We start from the raw sequence: 20,355 nt of genomic DNA, 5'->3' as shown, positions 1-20,355 counted from the left end.
ATAGAAAAATAAAAATAAAAAATTTAACAAATCAACAATTACGTCAACATAATTTTTTTTTGTTATGAATTCAATTAAATTTTAATATTTATATTTTACCATTTGAAAAATACAGGAATAAAAGGGTATGACAATAGAACTGACACAAGTAATAGAGATCATAATAATATGGTTAGTTGGTATTCAATACTCTCATATTTTATAATAAAAATTAATCAAATTAATATATAAATTGTTTATTATATATCTTAGTACTAATGTTTAATTTTAGATAAAAAAAATTATAGATATATTGATGTATTCCTTAATCAAACAATAGAGGAGTTATAACGTAAATAATATAAAACGTCAAAATTAAAGTTTGGTGTTTAACTTTTTTAAATATCATTTATTCTTATAAAATTTATTATGTAAATTAAATTTAATGATCAAAATAATAATAATAATAATAATAATAATTTTTTAATATTCTATCTCCATCATACAATATAATATATAATGTAATATATAATATTTATATTATATTTATTTAACAAACAAGATTATAAATTCAATTATAAATGCTTAAAAAAGATAAAATAAAAAATATATTCATAAAACTAATAATAACAATATAATAAAAAGAAAAAATATAAATCTCTTATTTTTTACTGTGTACTTTTAAATTTGGATGAATAAATATATTTTATAAAGTAATAACTATGAAATAAAAATAAATTTATTACTCTATCTTATAAAAAAAATTTAATAAGTACTCTTCACCTCATGCTTTTATTTATTATACGTTTATTACGAAAAAATGTATTCATATTTTAAATTAAAGTAGAGTCCGAGTTAAAAAATTAGAAATTAAAGAATATGAATTTGCATTCTTATATTAAAAAATAAATAAAATTCCTTCATATATAAATACTATTTTATATAAGATAAAAAATCTCTCAACCACTCCCAATTTGGTCCAGCATAACACACAAAACTTGATAAAATATTAAACCGTACTCTTAAATTAAAGTTTATCAAAATAATTTTATAATCAAAATAAAATATATATTAAGATATTAAATCAATATAACATAAGAATTTTTAATATACTTTAATTTAGTTTTTTTATTTTTTTATTTTTATTTATATTCTCATGTTTTAGAATTTTGGTAATGATATATATTTTTTAAAATCTAAAAGAGTAAAATATCGTTTTTGTCTCTAATATTTGGAATAAATTCTAAAATTGTCCCTAACATTTTAAAATTGGCTCAATGTTATCCTGTCGTTAGGGATCTATTAACATACAAAATTGACGACGGGACAAAATTGAGACGATTTTGAAAGGTTAGGAACTTAAATAGGACGAAAATAGGGACAAAAACAATACATAAAAATAAATTTTAATTTAATTTTATCTTTCAATAATATTAATTTTTTGCTGTACATAGTATTCAATTATTTTTTAATTACATCTAAATAAATTATCCTTAATCACATTAATTTATTTTAAATAAATTTATTTTTTATAATTTTAAAGAATTTTGATACATTAGAGACAAAATGTATAATTTATATTTTATTGTATATATATATATATTTTTTTTTCTGCAAGTTTATATACTAGTCATTCTACAAATATTTCATGATAACTAAAAATCTTTAAAAGTAAAATTATAAAAAAATTAATTTATTTAAAATGAAAGTAATATGATTAAATATAATTTACTTAGATGTGATTAAAAAATAATTGAATACTATGTATAGTAAAGAATTAATATTATTGAAGGATAAAATTAAAATTTATTTCTATGTATCATTTTTGTCCCCAACGTTTTGTAATACCCTCATTACTAGAATATCATGCTTCCGGCTGCGCCACTCTGATAACAAGAAGTATTACGACTACTTTATATACTAAATATTAAAATAGGAGCCTATAACTTGACACTGTATCACTGATTTCTTTAAAAACTGGAAATAAATACTTTATCTAAAAAAACAAACACATAGATTTATATACAAGATTTCTTACCTAATAGCTTATAAAATAAAATACATATAAAACACAAAACTTCTATCCCTCTTACAGAATTGTAATAACAAAGATGAGGGAAGAAAAATAATCTAATTAATACAACACCATATAAATCAAAATGCAGTATAACTCTTCATAATAGTTCTTCATTTGATTCCTGAAAAGGTAAATCTGTAGGGGGTGAGAACCTAACCACACGGTCTTATCACGGAGTTTCAGAATTGTCATAAGAAGATATTTAATAAGAAAACTATTTTCAAGCTCAGTGATTATCATTGCCTTATGAATTATTTTAAAAACCAATAGCTAATCATTCAAAATCTTTTCAAAGGAACAATGTTTAATCTTTTAGAAATAAAAAATCTTTCTTTTCTTATAAGAAAATTTCAATCAGAAACCAACCACGCAATCAATCAACACAATCATCAATTCAGCACCAAAATTTATTCTCAAATGTAGCACACCAGGACAAATACAGACAAGACAGACAAGGAAAGCACAGACAGGGACGGAGCTTAGTTAAGACAAGGAGGCCATGGCCCTCCAAATTTTTGGTAAAAAAATTAGTATACTTTTTCAAAAAATAAAAAAATAGTTCAATTGGCTCAAATACTTTGTTATGACTTAAAATACCAATATTCAATCTTCATCTCTTGCTTTTATTGCACAGTAATTTTAGTTTTAAATATTGTTGGATTCGGACTGAACCGAGTGTATTCGCATTTCGCAGCTCTTTATTCAATAAGCAACACTCCCTCTACCTTTGAGTTTAAATATAAAAAATTAGGTATTTTTTATTTATGTAATTTAATATTATTTTATATTTTACTATTTATTTAATTTAATTTTTAATATGATAAAAAATATTAGAATATTCAATAAGTATTGATATTATTGTATTTGTATAAATTGATAAAAAATTTAATAAATATTATAAATTTTAATATTTGTCATTCTAACTTCTTTTTTACATATTTTGCAGGATATATATTCAAATTTTTATATAAAATAATTATGAAAAATTAAAGAATTAGATGCATTTTTTAAGAGGAAGGCTAATATTCAAAAAGGAGAACATATAACTTTTACAATATCAACACCTGTAGATAGTTCTTCTACTTTAATGAATTAGGAAAAAAGTGAGATACAACCTCCAAAAGTTCAAAAAGTTGCATGTCATGAGTTTGACCTTAATTCTTTGGAACGAGACCCTGAAAAACGGCTTTAAATTTGGCAATATCACCCAAATCAGAGAAATGAGGTTGGACATGCTTATCTTAAATGGAATCCATATCAAACGCATCTTGACAATTATTTTCTATCTGACCCCCCTAAAATTTTGTTTCAAACTCCGCCACTGAGCACAGGTTTAGGTAACAGTTACAGCAAATAGTTCAGGTAGCTGTTTAAACCTAAGCAAAGCATACAAATGCATATGATGCATGTCTGTCCTATGGCTAATGAGCTCATCTGTTGGTTATCCAGCCAACCCGATAAGTCTGAAAACCTTAGACTGTCCCTAGAGGTGCATTCCCAAGAGTCTATGCATAGCTTTTTCTCAAATAATCAATATTGCTCAATGGGGGTAACATTTCCGGGAATTTATAGTGCCCGGTCACCCTTACATCGTAGGGTCAATAGAGTATCGAGTTTCAACCTAGAACAAGTGGTGGCAAGCCACTGCATTTACCAAGGGAAACTCGTATATTAGATAATTCAAATTTATAAGCCATACGAATAATCCATTCACATTCATCAATATCTAAACCATTCTCAATATCATCATCATTCGTTAATCCATATCTCATTTCTAAATTCATTCAAAAATCATTTTTCAAAGACAAACCTCACCATCCTTCTTTCCATTTCGTTCATCAACAATCCCAATTCAAATCATAATTCTTTCTTTGATAAATAAATTAATTATAAACCATATAATATTTAAAACCAAATCTTTTTAAATAATTATTTCAAACGAAACTTCTAATTTTATAAAATTTCGGTAACATCTCATCTAAAATTCGGACACTGCCACCCTTTTCGGTCCCATCCAAACATTTCTCAAACCTTTTTTCAACCATTTTCAAATCTCAATCATTTTTCAAAATTCAACTAGTTCTAATATCAAATTATTTTCAAATCGAACCAATTCCAATAATAAAACTTCTTTTAAAATCAAACCAGCTCAAATATTAAATCATTTATAAAATCAGGCTAACTCAAAAATCAAACCGCTTCGAGAATCAATTTATTTTCATATCTCAAATCATTTCAAAAAATCCATTCATTTACATTACCAAATAAATTTCAAAACCAAGAAAATTCACTTTTTCATAATAATCAAGTAAATAACATTTCAAACCAATTTCTTATCAATAACTATACACCACTCACGCAATCAAGCAACCAATAATTCAGTCTAACAAACCATTACATCCACAAGACAAATATAATCACAGAAACATATCCTTTTGCATCAATATGTATTTATAATAACTCTGAAATAAAAAAATAGATTTTAAGAAAAATTCCTACCTCAAAGAATCAAACCCGCATCTTTTCACCTTATTCTGCAGCAGCTACATCATGATTTACATTCCAAGCATCCTCTGCTAGCGGAGAAGAACGGCAAGCAAAAATAATAACCATAAACACAGCAGCTCAAGGTAACAGACAGAATAAACACAACCAAGCAAGGCAAAGAGGAACATTATGCACTAATAAAAGTATAAAACAGAGTCAAAATGGAGTATTATGGCAAGATAAAGCACAACAGAATTTGTCTTACCAGAAAAGAAACAAGAGAATGGGGAATGGAGAAGCTATAGCTTCGACAACATTTCTTTTCGATAATCAGAACGGCGAATAAAGGCACAGCCAAGCAGAAATGGCAAGCCAGTGGCGGCGAAGGAAGCTGTGGCAGTGGCAGCAACCACCGCGACAGCTCCTACCCTCCTTTCTTGTCGTGGTTCTACCTCTTTGAACCCAGTTCCCGACGGCAATGGTGGAAGAATGGTAACCCAGCAGCAGCGGCTCCTCTTGTGCGTCCTCTTCTTCCATCAATCGGTGACGACGACGCAGTAGCTCCTGGCGGCTCCACGGACAACGACGGTTCGTGAGGAGTTCGGCGCAAAGCTTACGGCGACTCCCTCACGACGGTGCAGCAACTCCCTTCGGCTCTCTCTCTCTTTTTCTCAGACGCATCACTCTCTTTCTTCCCTCGGTTCTCTCATGCGCTGATGGTATGGTCAGCCCCATCTTCCACTTCTCTTCTTTATTTACATCGCAACTCTCTTCTCTCTTTTCCCCTAATTCCATTTCCCTTTTCTTTTTCTTTCTTTTGGTTTTTCTTTTGAAACTAAGTTGGGTATTGTTGGGTATTGGGGAAAGGGAGTGTGGCGGTGGAAGGTTAGGTTAGAACTTAGAAGGGGTTAGGGTTTTGTGTGTTTGATTTTAGGATTATGATTTAATTTGAGGACAAATGTAAAATTATAAATTTTTAGGTAAATTAAGATTTTATTAAATTTTAATAAAATTAAGAGATATTGTATTAAATTAACTTTTAAATTAATTTTTTTAAATTATTTTAAAAATATTATTTAATTGTCAATTTGTTGATTGGCTTTTAATTAAGTATTCTAATTTAAAATATAAGGTAATATAATTAATTTTCTTTGTTTATAAAAAATTAAAGTATTAAATTTCAAAATCTAAATTATTTAAACTAAATTATATAAATTTCTTATTATTTTATATTTGTTAAACTTTATAATTTAAATATAAAAATTAATTCAATAATTATAAAATCAGATAAAATATTAAATTATTTTAAACTCAATTAATCAGAATTTGTTTTAATTGTCTTTAATAGAATAATTTCAGGATTAAAATACTTAATGATAAATAAATCTAAATTAGCTCTTAATAAGATGTTCTAAAATTTATAGGTCTTACACGTTTTCGTCCTATTTAAGTCCCTAAGATAGCGTTTGTTTTGAGGTACTGAGACAGAGATTGGGAGACTGAGACTCAGTATCATGTTTGTTGGTTTAGAGATTGGTACTAAAATTTCTGTCTCTGTCCCCAAAACTTCAGTATTTCAGTACCTCCAAAAAATGGAGACACAGTGGACTAAAATTTTTAGAGATGGAAACTGAAACCTTAAAACATTTTATACCTAAAATACCTTTATTTCAATTAATTAATTCTAATTTTACCCTTTATACAAATTAAATTAGAATTTCATTATTGTTTCAATTTCTGTCTCCTACTTTGTACAAAATAGGATACTAAGATTTATTTCAATCTATGTCTCTTAGTCTCTGTCTCTCAGTCTCAGTCTTTTAGTCTCTGTCTCTCCACCAAATGCTACTTTAAGATTTTAAAATAGTCTCAATTTTGTCCCACCATCAATTCTGTTAACAGATCCCTAACGGCAGGATAATATTGAGTCAGTTTTGAAACGTTAGAGAGTTAAATAGGACGATTGAAATGTTTGGGACAACTTTAGAACTTACCCCAAACGTTGAGACAAAAACGATACTTTACTCAAATCTAAATAAAACCAGGATATATCTCACTCTGATACAAACACAACGGTTAAAAAAGAATACAAAGATATTCATATTTTATTTAATGTATTTAAAGATGCACGACATAAATAAGATTAATTCTTTTTATTATAAAATTTTTGTCTAATTAAAAAAATTAACCATGATAAAATTTGATAACGATCAAATGTATTTTAATTTAAAAAAAAAGTGTAAATATTATATTAAATATTACAAGTTAATAAATAAACAACTTTTAAATTCTCGAATTAAAGGCATTTATGGAATAACGAACTAATTCAAGTACTAATTATTAAAAAATATTACTATATTAACCCATGAAAATAATTATGAAACACCTAGTAACATTTATTATTAAAAAATATATATCTTAATTTAATAATATTAAATAAATAATAAATACTTAATAAGATAAAGAGATAGTAAGGTAAATACAAAAAAAGAAAGATAAATTAATAAAATATTTTATAAAAATATTTTTGCATTCTTAATTAATAAAATACTCATCATATCATCAATTTATGATAACAAATTAAAAAAACAAATTAAAATATGTTACACATTAAGGCTGCATTTGTTTTTAGAGACAGGACAGAACATGACACTAAAACGGAGACAATAGGACGGAGACACTAAAAATTATCTTTTGTGTATTGTGTTTGGATACGATGGACAAGACACTAATGTAATGTCTAGTATTATGTTTGGATACACATGGACAAGACTAAAATATTATATGAAATGACTAAAATAGTCCTATGATTCCAAATATTCTACATCAATACAAATTAATTTAATAAAAAATGAGAGTACGTAGAGTACAGATGGAACTTGAAAAAAATATTTGAAGAGGCAACAAATTTTAATAAAAAAATATATTAGTATTTATATTAAAATAAAATTTATAAATATAATTATATTATTTTAAAATTTATTATTAATATGTAGGAATACATGTTTTTAAGATTAACAAAAAAAATAAATTTGAGTTTGATTAATAAAAAATTTTGTTTAAGTTAATAAGCCAAATTAATTTTAAATAAAAAATTAATTTTAAAAAAATCTATTTTTACATGAAAAAAAATTAGTTTTTGCATATAAAAATCTGTTTTTATTTAAAAAAATAATTTTTTTATCTAAAAACTGATTTTTCTTTATAAAAAACTGATTTTTTCTTTAAATTATATAAAATCAATTACAATTTATAAATTATTTTTTAGCATTTTAAAAGATCAATTTTAGTTTTAATAATATTTATCTTTCAAAAGTTTTAAAATTAATTATTTTCGTTATTATTTTTATTACAAATTAAATAATATAATATAAGGTTAAAATGGTATTGAAGTAAAACGATAAAAAGAAAAGAATTATCTACCCCTAATAAAAAATTTTACAGAAAAAAGAGAGTACTGGAAAAGAAAGAGATAGAGAAATAACAGCAAGAAAAAAGTATCTCTGAACAACGCAATAGGAAAAATAAAAAGGGATAATAGTGGAAAAAAAGGAAAACAAAATTTATAAAATTGTCCGTGTCCACTCTTCCAAATCCCGTGTCCATCATTGTCCTTCGTGAAAGAGTGGACACAAAAGTATAAAAAACTGTCTCGGAGACAATATGTCCATTGTCCATGTCTCTGCTTTCAAACACTTTTTAAACAAGTGTTGTCCATGTCTCCATGTCCTGTCCCCGAAAATAAACGCTACCTAATGGACGAGATTCAACCCAGTGAAAAAGTCAACATATAAAAATACAATAGAATCATAGAAAAAAATAAATTATTTTATAATAAAAATCTATTATATTGAACGCACTAAAATTATACAAAATTAAAATAATTAAAATCACTGATATTTTGTTTTACGTAATCAAAGTTAATTTTTATTATGATAACTAATAAGCCCCTCACGAGTTTAAATTACGGTTATTATCTGTATTGCTCTTTAAAAATATAGGTATGAAAATACATGGTAATCGAACTGGTTCAAGTAACAAATCCCTACCTGGTTAGTATCCTATATGCTTAAAACATATAACAACATCGATATAAGTTAATTTACCTACACATTAAATCTTCTTAACATAGAGGATTAACAAAATTAACTAACTTAATTTACATGATTTATTTTATTGCTGAGCACTAATTTTTTATTTTTTCAAAAAAAATAAACATATAAAGTTTATATTTTTTTTGTATAAGTGTAGGTCAACCAGTGCTGTTACTCATTCAATGCCTCAACCAAATCCTTATCATGAACCAATCTCAAACAATGCTAAAAGCCATATAAATATGAATGGTCAGTACTTTATTTATGTCTCTAATATTTTATCATCATCATATAATATTTATTTAAAATATTTTTTGTATCGAAAAAATATAAAGGTTTGTTATTATACACTACTATACAATTAAAAGATAGTACAAAAATATTAATATTTTATCTCATATATTTAAACATATACTGTACAAATTATATAGGTTTTTTTTATTATCATGTCTTTATTTAATTAAAATTTTAATAAATGGTGAAATTTGGTGATGACACAATGTGTCTTAATTTCTTTCACCTTGGGAAGAGTTTAAGGGTAGTCTTAAACGGGACTGTCCCTCTATTTAAGCAGTTCCTTGTTTTATTTGTTTTGTTTTTCTTTGTTTAATTTATTTTAGTCACCAAAAAAAAATGTTACTAGTTAATAGGTAAATAAATTAAAAAATTTTAAATAAAAAACATAGATAACGTATATAATTTTGTGAGTTACTAGATAAATTTTTATTGAATAACTAATTTAAGTACGAACTAAAAAAAAATGCTACTACAACTATTATCTAATAGTAATAATTATGAAATACATAATATCATTTAGTGATAGAAAATAAATTTAATAATGTAAGAAATATTAACATAAACACAAAAAAATAACAAAATAAAGTAAAATAAACAAAGAAATGTTTTAAAATATTTATGCAATTTTAATGGACAAAATCTTTATCATATTGTTACTTTATCGTAATAAATTTTAAAAATTAAATTAAAATTATTACAAATTAATAGGCGACATTCAAAACTTTCAACAAATCGAATAGCAAAAAATACAATAGAATTATATCATTTTAAAAATACTTTTTTGTATATTTAAGTATAATTCATAATAAAAATATGCTCTATTAAATATTTTACCTCATATATTACCTAGAACTTTAAACTTTGATAATCTTATATGATTTTTAGACAACATAAAAGTCTATAAAAAGACACTACATCTTTAAAAATTACGTTTATTTTTCAAAAAATAATCCTCAATTGGAAGTTGTATACTTATTCTTTGTTCACTCTTGATTCCACTATCTAAAATATATGAAATAATTAACGAATTCTTCCCGAGTACCTAACCATACAATTATTGGCACATGTTGAAAAAAAAAGGTATTATAACATAATATTTTATTTACCTATGCGAGTGTAAAAATTAGACACCATGTCCAAACATCCCACAATTGTACTCAGAATTTTCAAGAGAATACAATAGCGCTTCAAACTACACTACCTACTCTAAGGACATGTACCCACTATATAATATAATGCACGTCTATTTCACCATGAAACATTTGACATGTGTTGCAATGGGGAAAAAGTCTCTTTACCACAAGTAAATGCTCCTTAGAAATTATTTGAAATCTTCTTAGACCCTTCTGCAGAAGGGAACCATTTCAGAAAATACATTTGTGGTAACAATCATGCTTTTTCTTTCACTTCGTGCGGTGTACACATAAACGAATAATTAGCTACAGCAAGTCATGGTATATATACATTCTATGCTCAAGGATCAATGTTCTATAGTATAGGAGGATTTTATCCAGATCAAGGGATGCGGCCACGCTTCTTGCATATATATATATATATATATATGATACTGAGCACGAGTTACAAAATAGGATGTTGGAGAACACACAACTGCATGAAAGTTTGGTTTTGAAGCTACAACAATTGTTGCACTAATATAATCCTTTTATCTATATATTTCGTCAACTTGCACAACGACTAGATGTACAAGAGTGTAGCTTAGTGATTAGAGAGTGACCTGCTAATCAACCACAATACAGTCTCCCAACTGCTTCACAAGTAGCAGCCATAATAGTCGGTGATGACATTGAAATAATGGTACGTGGACGAGATATCAAGGTTCAAACTCATGCTGGTAACCTCAGAAGGATTCAGGAATTTATTAGCTATCATGATCCACTGCAATATCCTCTTCTTTTTCCATTTGGAATGCATGAATGGGATATGAATACTCGAACTCAAAGTGAGATCAAAGTATCATGCCGGACATATTATAGCTTTGTGCTCCAAGTACAAACTCATATTTGCTACATAATTTATTGACTTCATTAGATGATAGTTTGAACCAATACATCATTTCACAATTTCTAACTATTTTCTAATATCCTCAATATTCATAGATTCTCCCCGATAATCACTCAACAGTTTTGCAAGCGGGGCGACTTCTTCAACAATATATTGTTGACAACTATGTAAAAATAGAAAGAGGCAAGTTAAGATGGATTCGATAAAGACAACAGAAATTTCAAACTGAACTATATCAAAGCTTACAAGATGCTTTGCACACAGGGGAGACTAATGCTGGTAAATATTTTTTGATTTAATAGCTACACGATTTATCATTACGTGTTTCCGAAGTTAAAATTTCAAACTAATAATACTTTTTCTATAATTGGTTTCAGAAAATGTTGGCAGAAGAACGATATTATCATCGTTGTTTGTGGGCAGTCGTCGAGACATGACCCAACGGTACAAGGATGGAATGACTATTGTTCTTAAAGAAATAGCTTCGAAGCTCAGCCCTTCTCAAACTCCGCAGGATCGTCCGGATCTAACAACTAGGATTTTCAAAGCCAAATTCAAACAATTAAAGGAGGATGTTATTACCAAGGGTGTATTGGTCCAATATGATAGTTTGGTCCGAGCGAAAATACCATGTAAAGAAGCAGAACCACACTTACATGAGGCAATGCTAAGGCATATGGTCCATGGTCCTTGCGGAACACTTAATCAATCTTCACCATGCATGAAAAATGGTCAATGTAAATGCAACTACCCAAAAGAGTTCGTAGTAGAGACACAACGAGGTGATGACTCATATCCTCAATATAGGAGAACATTTGATGCTCCAATCCCTATAAACCAAAATGTTATATAAATAAAGCTACGTTAATTTAGAAATGATGAAAAAATACCTATCTGACGAATTTGAAGGGTGAATGATATATTAACACCAATACTAAAATATGACATAAATAAGGTCACGTCAATATTAAAATAAAAAATAATAGTGATCTAATAAATTTAAAAAGTGAATATTATATTAAGAAAAAATAAAATTAATTTTTTAAAAACAATAGAAAAGTGGTTGATAGTGCCTGTTGAGCCGCTAGTAGACATAAATATGCACAATTTTTTATTTTATTTTTTAACAATATATATACACAACAGTTAAATTTACTTTATAGTTTATATCAAAATATCATATTTATCCTCGTCAATAACACTATTGTCACTACTATTATCATCATCTATAACCACTATCATCATCTACAACCATGACCACTATCATTATCGAGTTCATCCTGATCATCATCATCTATAACTAACCAAAAAAACATCACAATTGATAAATTTTTTTAACAATCACTATTTACTTATTTTCAAAAGAAAAAGAGAGAGAGACATATACATTAATCACATTATCAATAAACTAAATTTAGAAAAATCAAAAGAGAATGAGAGATGCGGGAGACAGTGGCAGAAGGACAAAAAAAAGGCAATGGTGGCTGTGAATGGAGGAAGGCGATGGCGGTTTCAAAACAGAGGAAGGCGAGCAGGCGATGGAGTTGTTGTTGCATCGCGAGAGGTGGACAACGACGACACTGTAACTTACTAGGTCGCGAGAGCTGGACGACACTGCGAGACTGCAACTTACTGGGCTGGATGACTTACTGTATTTGTGTTCGTTTTATATATTCTTATGTCAATTAAATATTTGAGTTTCACCAAACTAAATAAAAAATGTGTGTCTAAGTCTCTAAGACATGAACAATAACTAAACGCTGCCTTTTAAACATACTAATGCATGCAACCTTTTAGAACTGCTATTTGATTATGATAAGATACTAATAAAGTAAGAATTTAGATGAATAATATTGGATAAACAACATTTGAAAATTAATTCTTATTTATACACACTTTATATTAACATTATCTCAAAGAGAAAATTACTTAGAGAATTAGGGAATAATATTTTTTTATGCAGTAGAAATTTATATACTTATGATTTTTTTGTATGAAATTGATAGTTAAGAATTTTTAAATAATATTTTAGTCAAATATGTGAAATTATTTAATAATTCTCAGTTATTAACTTTACACAAAAATAGTTGCATGTGAGTTTTGACCTTCTTATCTCTTATGCATTATTAAACAATAAGTCGAATTATATACATAAATATATACAAATATTTTCTTCCCTATTTTATTGAAAATATAGAAAAATAATGGGTTAATTATTCTGTTAGTTTTTATAATTTTGTAATTAGGTTCCTGTTTTGAGAGTTATCTGAAATTGATGGGATTTAGACCTAATTATGAGGTCCAGACTTCTCAAAAGCTTTGACGTCTTTTCCAACTGAGATGCAACCATTCTAAGTCTTTGAGTGGGGATGGGGTAGTACTTGTAACCTGTAAGAGACTCTGATGCTTAACTTAGTAAGGATTTTAAGCAGATTTTATGAATTATGGTCGAGAAATACCTTGTGTAACAGTAGAAATGGTAGCTTTGTTATCTTTTTATAATTTATCCACTTATAATGAGAGACAGTTGACCATTTTATTTTAGGGATTTGTTGAGATCTTCTATTTAAATTAGTGGACTAACTTGTAGGAATGGATATTGGTTGACTAAAACCCCATAGTGGTCCTCGAGATTGACGCCGTGCACCAAAATTGCCCTTGAGATTCAAATTTCACCAATTACGTCCCTGAAATTGTGAAAATTGCACCATAGTAGTCCCTGACCCATTTTCCGTTAACGGCGCGATGACGTGGCTTGATAACGTGGACCTTTGGTGACACGTGTCACCCTATGATTTGGCCACGTGTAACGGTATGCTGACGTGTCGGTCAATGACACGTGACATGTTGACGTGGATGAGTATGCCACGTGTCACAGTGTTATTTTGCCACGTGTCAGATTATGCCACGTGTTGTAATGTTATTTGTCCACGTGTCATCTACTATGTCATCGTTACATGTGCATCAAATTGGTCCTTTACTTTGCATCAAATGACTCATTTTAGTCCCTGAAATTGAATGTCGTGCACCAAATTAGTCCCTTCATCAGTTTTTTTCTAATTTTTTTTTATAAATTTAAACTTCTCATTATATATTTGAATACACTAATTTTAATTATATTTTTTATTATACATATTTTATAATAAATTTTTTAATTAATAGTGTTAACTTATATCATTAGAGTACATGTTAACTAAAACCAAAACTTTATTATTACCTCTTGTGTTTATTTCTATCTGTTTTAATTCTGTTCAAATCATGATTACAATAAGTACTTATATTGATTAATAGTGTAATATATGAAAAAGCCGCCTAACTAAATTATAGATAAAATGAATTATTATAATCGACAGTATAAATCTATCTTATTAATTTAGTGAAAAGTTAATTATATGAAAAATAGGACATTCTTAAAATGGATGGGAATAACGAATTTATATTAATTAATAACGAATTTATATTAGTTTTTATATTAATTAATAACGAATTTATATTAGTTAATAAGTGTCTTATCAAGTATTCCTAAAATATTTATTAAGAATGTCCGATTTTTCATATAATTAACTTTTCACTAAATTAATAAGATAGATTTATACTGTCGATTATAATAATTCATTTTATTTATAATTTAGTTAGTCGGCTTTTTCATATATTACACTATTAATCAATATAAGTACTTATTGTAACCATGATTTGAACAGCATTAAAACAGATACAAATAAACACAAGATGTAATAATAAAGTTTTGGTTTTAGTTAATATGTACTCTAATGATATAAGTTAACACTATTAATTAAAAAATTTATTATAAAATATGTATAATAAAAAATATAATTAAAATTAGTGTATTCAAATATATAACGAGAAGTTTAAATTTATAAAAAAGATTAGAAAAAAACTGATGAAGGGACTAATTTGGTGCACAACATTCAATTTCAGGGACTAAAATGAGTCATTTGATGCAAAGTAAGGGACCAATTTGATGCACATATAACGATGACATAGTAGATGACACGCGGACAAATAGCATTACTACACGTGGCATAATCTGACACGTGGCAAAATAGCACTGTGACACGTGGCATACTCATCCACGTCAACATGCCACGTGTCATTGACCGACACGTCAGCATACCGTTACACGTGGCCAAACCATAGTGTGACATGTGTCACCAAAGATCCACGTCATCAAGCCATGTCATCACGCCGTTAACGGAAAACGGGTCAGGGATTACTATGGTGCAATTTTCACAATTTCAGGGACGTAATTGGTGAAATTTGAATCTCAGGGGTAATTTTGGTGCACGGCGTCAATCTCGAGGACCACTATGGGGTTTTAGTCGATATTGGTTGCAGCTAAGATCTTCTAGTCATACAGATCAGGCACAAGTGTGGTGGATATGGATTCCTTATGGACTAGCCTCTATTCATTTTGGGTCCGGCTCCCTTTTTGGATTAGGATATGAACAATTTCTATATTTTTTTCCTTTTAGTTGGGTCTTTATATAACTTTTAATTTTGTAATTAGGTTTTTATTAGTGCAAAAAATGTTGGAGTTAACGAAATATTTATCCACAAATTGAAGGTACCTACAATTAAGAACCTAACTAATATTTTGACCAAATATTTTTTTGAGAAAAATATTCCGTTAATTTTAATATCTTTGAGACGAAAAGAATGTAATTACAAAATCAAAAACAGTGTAGGAACCTAATTAAAAAAAGTATAGGAACTTAATTACAAACGTAATAAAAACATAAGGACCAACAAAATAATTAAACCTAAAAATAAACTATATTTTTTCTTTTATTTTGATCATCATTTCATCTATAAAAAAATCTCATATTCTTCTCATTTTGTATTTTTTTTTTGGTGGGGGAGGGGGTCAAGGACCCCATAGAAAAAACAAGAAAACAAAATTGACAATAGAAACAGTAAAGTTAGCTATTGCCTATTTTTCTAAGCATTCTAGGACAGTTCTCTTTAAGAATAGGCAATATTTCAGGGGTTGGCGCATCAAATATGTGGATTTCAAGAGGTAAATCTTGGCCTTTCTCTGCCAAAGTGTTAGTTGTGAAGTTGGCTTCCCAAAGGGTGTGCACCCATTATGTGTGTTCCATGCGGCTTGCTAGAATTTTGATATCATCCAAGAGGGTTTCACATGGGTGGGAAAAAGGGGCTTCTTCCTTACTGAAACAAATAGCCATAGCTGAGTCTATCTCGATAATTAGCGCTTTTGGTATCCGTTTGCCACAACTATTTGGAGGCCCTTGATAATACCCCAAAGCTCAACATGTATTATGGTGCAACTTTCCAGATTACATGAGAAGCTCTTAATGAGTCTGCCAAGGTAATTTCGGTGAATACCACCACAAGCTACTCCATTAACGTCCTTGAAATTGCTTCCATCCACATTAAGCTTGGTGTAATGTTCGAGAGGGGGAACCTAGGCAATTAGGCGCTCATACTCCAAGTTCTAGTTTCCCTACATTGCCATTTTATTCATCATCTTTACTATTTCGCCACTTCGAATTTTGATGGATTTCACAACTACACTTGAATGAGTAAAATTCCCTTAAAAAATGAGATTGTTTCTACAAAACCAAAGTGATGATATCACACTCCAAAAATGCATGGCCAAATTATTTTTCCAGGAAGATTGTCACACAACTATTCATTAAGGTCACTGTTAAAAAAAGTTCTTAACATAATCTTGTTGAGGAAGATGATTCCATACCATCTTGGCAAATTGGCAGTTTTTAAGAACATGGATCACATTTTCCTCCTTTTCTTTGCATCTGGGATAGTAAGGATCGTTTGATAAGTGTCTTCTTCTCCTTTATGCATTTGTGAGGATGGCTTCAAGTGTTATGAGCCAAATAAAGGATCGAATTCTTTTTGGACCTTTCCATCTCCAGCCAAATTTGAAAACTTGTTTTCTGGGGTTTGTGGATTGCTTTATATGCTAATTTGAGGATGAAGGATCTGTCTGATGATCGAGCTTAGATTAAATTGTCAGCTTCCTTCCAAGGCGAAGAGGGATAAAGCTAAAATTTTCTTAACTATCTCTTTAGGGAGCTTCTCCATCAATTTCTCCTTGTCCTAATCCCCTAAAACTAACAAAAAATCAGTTAGAAGCAAATCTTTTTCACAAATATGATTACCTGGTTAGCAGCTTGCTCAAGCCGACCCTTATTTGGCACCCGCTGGTGGTTCCAGAACTTGATATTAGACTCATCATCGATATGCTAAATAGAGTTTCTATCCACATCCTTCCAAGCAGAGCAGATACCCTTCTACAAATTTAAATCCTTTCTTCTTTGAATCATATGTGGTAGGATATCGTTCTCACATCTGTATTTAGCTCGAAAAACCTTAGCCCCATAAAGAATCTTTTTTCTCGATAAGTCTCCAACTCACTTTTATCATAAAAGCATGATTAATATCTTTAGGATGTCGAATGCCTAGACCTCCTGATGGTTTGATATTTCCAATTTTTCTCCAATTAATGAGGTGATTTTTTTATTGTTCCTTTTCTCCCTAAAGGAAGTCCCTGTATTTTTTTGTCAATAAAGTTACAAGTAGATACTAGAAGAAAACTAATTTGCATAGAATAACTAGGTATAAAAGAAAGGATAGATTTCTCCAGAGTTTACCTTCCTGTTAGAGACAGGGAAAAGGCCTTCCATCCATTCAGTCTAGAAATTATACTATTGATAATGTCACTGTAAGTATCCTTAGAGACTAATCTTCGATTCGCACATTGTTTCCCATATTGGTAGAAAAGTAGATCCGAGTCTTTTCATTATTAACCATTTCTCTAGAGCTTTGACAAAAGGCTTCCAAAAATTTGTTGATAATCTCCACTTGTTCCATGTTGGCTTCAGAAAAGAGGATCATCTACAAAGCAGACGTGGAAAAGGAGGGACCATCCTTCTGTAATTTAATTGGTTTCTAGAACTTGTACTCCGCTGTAGCCCCAATAAGACGAGAGAGATGCTCCATGCATAACACAAAATATAGGAAAAGATGGGGTCCCTTTGTTAAATGCCTCTAGAGGGTCTGAATTCTTTTAAGGCTTATCTGTTCCAAAGAATACGCATCTTTGCAGTGGAAATAGCGTAAAGGATCATATCCGTAAAGTGGGAAGGAAGTCCTATATCCTATAAGGTATCTTTTATGAAGCTCCACTTAAGTCTATCATAGACTTTTTTCAAATCAATCTTTATAGCCATCCACTCCTTCTCACCTTTCTTACTCCTCATAGAATGAATAACTTTTTGAGTTATAATAATGTTGTCAGACATATGTCTTCCAAGAATAAAGCTACACCGAGTGGGAGCAATAAGTTTCTCCACAACCCTTCTTAATCTCCTAGCCAGAATTTTTGTGACCACTTTGTATGAGACAATACATAAATTGATAGGGCGCATTTGCCTAAGATTAGTAATAGAATCAACCTTGGGAATCAAAGTTATTAGATATTCATTAATTTTTTCAATCTTCTCCACCAGGCTACACAAAACAGGCCTGGCTTTTTCCCATTGGTAATAAAAGATGGCATGGATTCCATCCCTTCCCGGGGCTTTAAGCCCACCCATGCTAAAGAGAAATTATTTTACTTCGACAAGAGTCACATTCCCTCCAATAAAATTAAGCTCATCAAAGTTTAAAGGAGGAAACACTTGATTAATAACATAAGGAACATCAGGCAGCTCATCATGATATAAATTATAAAAGAAGGAATTAGCAATAGTTTCCAATTGGTTAGTATCCGAGGCCCAATTCCCAGCATCGTCTTGGAGTGACAAGATTTTATTTCTCCTTCTAGCCATAGTCATTCCATGAAAGTATTTAGTATTCTGATCCCCGAATTTAATTTTTTTACACTGCGATTTTTGGTACTAAATGTGCTCTTCTTGCATTAAGATATCTTCATAATATTTCCATAGTCAAATTTAAAGATCTTCTAAAAAAGGATTTCTATTATTATTCAAAGACAGTGCAATACCTTAGAGTCTTCTCAAGATTCTAATTTTCCTTCTCATAACATTTCCAAAGACTGCATAATGCCGGTGTTTGAGAGAATCAGTAAAGTCATTTACGTAGTTAGACCACAAGTTGACCATCTTCCAATTATTACTAACAAAATTACCAAAATCAGGGTGTGTGAGCCACACAACTATAAATCTGAAAGGACGTCTTCTTTGATTGGGAGGGTGATTAGGACGAAGTTGAAGGTATGAGGGTGAGTGATCAGATTTCATCATAGACAAATGACTGACTATAGCCTTAGGGAATGATATTTTCAATCCAAATTACTCAAAACTTTGTCTAACCTTTCCACAAGGCTGCCTCCCTTCCAAGTAAAAGACCATCCAAAATATGCCATATCAATAAAGCCACAATCAGAGACATAGAACTAAAACTCATTACAGACACATCTATTCTGACTCATGCTACCACCCCTTCTTTCAAAGCCATGTAGGATAGAATTAAAATCTCCGAGCACACACCACGGAGAGTTCATACCCGCACTAAGAGCCCTGAGGTTGTCCCAAAGATTATTATTAATCTTCTGAGGGCTTCCATAGTCAGTGGTGATGAAACTAGTACCTGAGTTTTTAATAGCAACTTTAAGATGAACAAATTGAAAATTATAACTAATTATCGCAAATTCCCAGATACTCGAATACCATATGCACCAGATGCCCCCTGAGTGGCCTCTAGCTTCTTCATAATAGCTGCTGTCAAAACTTAATTTGTTCCAGATTTCTCTTCCTCTATCGCCACTGATATGTGTTTCAAGAAGGATGAGCATCCCAATATCATACTTTTTTTTTTCAAATCCCTAATGAGGACAGGGAACCTTCTTCCTCCAGTTCCACGACAATTCAAAGAGATTAAATTCATTAAGAAACATAGAAAAGAGTGTGAATATAAAATCCAAACTGCAACACAATCAATTAAGGTCTCAGACGATCCAAAAACTTGTTCAAAACGAACATGGCCTGCTCCCACATCATCCTCACCATTGCTAACCTTTCCATCATTCGGCGGCTTACCTGGGGGTGCTTTTGCTCTCTTGTTCGTTTCTCTGGTGTCAAAACTAGAATAAGGTATATGAACGAGATTAAAACGGCCCTCAGTAGCATCAACGCAGGGTAGTTGCTGTCGTTCCTGGGTTTGAGATTTTAAAAGTCTCATATTGTTGATACTGCATCTCCCTCATCATCTCCATCACCACAATCTCCGCGCCCTTATCAACCTTCTTTTCCTTCACGGGTTTACTTAGTTTTGGGATCGGATTCTGCTTCATAGTCATGGTTGAGGTTCCATGATCTGTTTATTTTTTTTGTTTATTGATTTTCTCTTGTACATTAAGATCAAGCTTCAAAT

Source organism: Arachis stenosperma, chromosome 9, assembly GCF_014773155.1.
Source record: "Arachis stenosperma cultivar V10309 chromosome 9, arast.V10309.gnm1.PFL2, whole genome shotgun sequence".
NCBI classification, from domain to species: Eukaryota; Viridiplantae; Streptophyta; class Magnoliopsida; order Fabales; family Fabaceae; genus Arachis; species Arachis stenosperma.
Note: the sequence above shows the minus strand (reverse complement) of the source record.